General features: G+C 40.4%; 1 protein-coding gene across 2 annotated transcripts in view; it reads left to right on the forward strand.

Annotated features, from left to right (window-relative positions):
- LOC106881172 (dynein assembly factor with WDR repeat domains 1) overlaps window positions 1–3866 on the forward strand; it is a 148272-nt gene that overhangs the window by 130317 nt on the left and 14089 nt on the right. The gene's annotated exons all lie outside the window — the stretch shown is intronic.

A 3866-nucleotide genomic window follows, 5' to 3' on the forward strand; every position in this document is an offset into this window, starting at 1 on the left:
ACACACACACACACACACACACACACATTCTCATTTTTATATATATAGATAGTAAAAATTATTCTCAGTAAAATTGTTTTTGACTATTTCTGGTTTAGTTTTGGACTTAGAAATCTTATGAAATATTTTTCTTTTGCCTTCCGGAGAAGGTTGTTCTCTTCATTTATTTTATGAAGAGGGAAAATTGTAAATTTTCCTTGTGCATAGGTGTCCAAATGATCACTACATGGTATGCATCTAAGTGCGGGATGTTTTATTTGATGTCTATGCACATTTACACAGTTGGTTAATTTCGTTTTCAAGAAGTGGGTGGAGGTGCTTATGTCTCTTGTTTGAAAACATAAAGATAGAACGCTTGTGTCACATAGCCAACTGGAAATAGTATTTCCTGGGGCTAAATAGTAATAGCATTCTTCCCTTTCTTGGGACTGCTACATAAAGTTGGCAACAAACCATCACTTTATCATGCTGCTATTGTATAAGTCTCTCTGAGAGATTTAGAAATGCAATATTTCTAATTTTGTAGATCAGTGAATTTATTTCACTTGAAATTCTATATGTTTTCAAAAGTGAATAAGCATCGACACCTAGCAAAGCCACTATTTTTGCCTCTTGTGGATACCCTCTTTGATTTTTGTTTTGACGTTTTTTGTTGCTGCCGGAGTGAGTTCATTTTCGCCCTTCAGGGCGGAAAATTTCTGTATAACAGAAAATTGTTTTCTTGTCTGACGACAAGTATGGAGCTAAATTTAGCGTCGGAGGAGGAATTCCCCAGAGCGGGAGAGGTCAACCCAGTTGAAAATGAAAAAAGGAAACCAAGTTTCTCCAAGGCAGTGAGCGGAAGCTCAACAGAATTAGAAGTAACAATGGACAAGCTGTTTCAGTATAGAAAACTGATACAGAAAGTGGGCGAAGAAACAAAATTAATACTGCCCCCAGAAATGCTAAACGCAATTAAAGAAAAAATAGTTGTATATAAAGTATACAACATAAAGGAAAAAAGGATAGCAGAAGTAAAAACGGATATTGTGGAGAGATGTTAGTTTCCGATTTGGCAGAAAGTTCACTACGTTAGTTGAGGCACAAGAAGTGCAACTGTTGAAGTACATTTCGACTCAGCTAACGTAGCAAAGGAGGTTTCAACTCAAACCTTAAAAAATGAAAGTATTATGCTGCTGCCCACTTACATGGGATGCAGAACGGCTCGAATCACAGTGGAATCACAGTGGAAGACATACCGGCCAGATATGATGTAATGTGGGTGGCAGCAGCGGTATTTTTTGATGCCGAACAAAAATTAAATATACTGAGTATGAGGAAGAAGGAGGCGATCAACTGGAGAGGGCAGATGTTAGAAATAGTTGTGCAAGGAGAAAATAGTGTTCTCGAAAGTTTGCCTGACAGAGTGTTTGTGGGGGAGGGGCACTCCATTCGCATGTCGGTGGAAAAACATCAACCCAGATGTTTTAAATGTGGACAAAAGGGTCACGTCCATTCCGACTGTTCAAAAAAGAAGTTAAACAACAACACGAGTGATGCCCCTCCTTTGAAAGCAAATGAAGAAACGAAAAGGGCAAATGCAGAGAAGGAAAAAAAATGAACAGGAAAAAAAAACAACCAGAAACAGCAAGAAGAGGTACAAATGGAATAACAGAAGAAAAAATAAACCAAGAGACAAAGTACAACAGAGAAAAGCAAACCTTCAGAAATGGAGTATATAACAGTTTCACATAAGCGGAAAAAACAAAATACACCTGATTCCCCTCCCCAAACAAAAAAGAAGACACAAGAACAAAAAATCTCCCAATCCCACTCTCCCCATACAACGTTTATTGGAAAGGATTGTATCAAACTAATAAACCCACCTCAAAGGAAAGCTGTCAACTCTAATAATGAGAAGATAGTGACATTGTTCCAAAAAAATGAAAACATAAAAACGTTCAAGTGCGACAAAGACCAGTGCCGCTACACGAAAATAGGCAAAGAGCACTGGGATAATAAACTGGTGCAAGAGAACATTAGAAACAATGTAATAACAGATGTGACAATAAACTATTGGACAAACAAATTGCCAATCAGCCCAGCAGCCATCCCAGCCCAGAGCCCGATGACAACTCCCAGAAAGAGCCCAGCAGAAACGGAAAGCACGAGGGAAGCAGGCAAACATAAACCGCCAAGCTCCCTCTCGCAACCATAAGTAAACTTAATTTATTTCTCCGATGATTAAGTTAGGGTGCTTGAATGTGCGTGGAATGGGGTTGAAATGGAAAGTCTTGTTTTCTGGATGACCTCATTTCACAAAGAACAGATGTGGCTGTTGTGACCGAGTCCAAGATGAAGGGACCTGAAGCGTTCTTGCCCCTCCTCAATGATTACAAGAAATTCATTTCTCCGAGCCGAAGAGGAGGTGCAGGCATGGCAGTTCTGATCAGGAAGAGCTTAGACTTACAGATAAGTACTGTCTCTTTGGACCCAGAAGGTAGGCTGGTCGTCCTCGATGTAACACACGAGAGTAAGCAGTCCTTCAGGTTGGTAGCTATCTATGCTCCTAATGAGCATGGGCAGTCTATTTTCTTCCAGAACCTGGAGTACTTTCTACTGACGTCTAAAATGGTAGTTTTGTTAGGGGACTTCAACACTATCTGTGATGCGTGCATCGATAGTGTGAGCTCCACCAATAGAAAAGGGAATCCATGCCTCAAGGGTCTACTAGACAGCTTTAATCTAGTAGACCATTATCGACTGGATGAGCCGAACGTTCCACAGTGGACGTGGAGTAACAACAACGGCTCACGCAGATCGTATATAGACAGAATATTCGTTAAGGAAAGAGACAAGCATAGTCTTAGTTGTCCACAATTTTGTATTGTGACATGTGAGGTACAGGTAGATAAGTGTCATAGACAGGGACCCGGGTATTGGAAAATGAACAAGTCTATTTTGGCTTGTGAAGCTATCCGTACCCGGATTACGGAGTTAGTTCAGAGGGTGTTATGTGACACCATCATTAATAATAGATGGTGGCTAGCCCTCAAGAGAGCCATCTGTCTTGAGTCCATTAGATTTAGCAAGCAGCTAAGTTTAGATAGGACTAAAATAGAGGGTGACTTAGTTAAGAGCCTAGATGAGGCAATGGAATCTGGCTCCGCACCTGGAGTGTTGGTGATGAGAACGGTCTTGTACTGTCACCTCAATGCCAAACATTAAGGGTGCCGAGTTAGAGCTAAGGTACGCGCCGGGAAATGAGAAGGCATTAACGTAGCCAGATGGGCTCATCATGTGGAGAGTCAGAAGGGCAAAAAGTCCTATATTAAGTCTTTAGCTGATGGGCAAGGTTGCCATGCCACTACAGAAGGGATTAATCATATCAAAGGCTTGGCATGAAGTACAGATAAGTTTATGACATCCCACTTTGAAGGCTACCACTATGTAATTCAAGAACAAGAGGCAGAAAATGTTGATAGACAACAAATGTAAGCTGGGTAAGACCAAGACTGAAGACAACCATATTATTGACAACTGTGAGAGAATGTCTTCCACATATCTTTCCATGAGGTATGACGCAATGGTCAGAACAGTCTGGAACAGAATAACAAAAAATGAAAACACCTACAGACTGAGTTGACTATATTGAGACTGCTGGGTCAAGAAACTGTTCTCATCAACTGACCAAGATTCCTAACATTTGCAAAACAAAATTAGACAATACAACGCTGTACTACAGATGACATCATTTGGAACCACAAGAGATTTAACTGAGGCAGCATTCATCCAAACTTTCAAGATCCAACCTCAGATTTATCATCGCATTGTCTCTCTACTACCTCTGTCAAATGAATCACCAAAATTGGCCTTTCATTATTTAT

Source organism: Octopus bimaculoides, chromosome 3 (genome assembly GCF_001194135.2).
Source record: "Octopus bimaculoides isolate UCB-OBI-ISO-001 chromosome 3, ASM119413v2, whole genome shotgun sequence".
Lineage (NCBI taxonomy): Eukaryota > Metazoa > Mollusca > Cephalopoda > Octopoda > Octopodidae > Octopus > Octopus bimaculoides.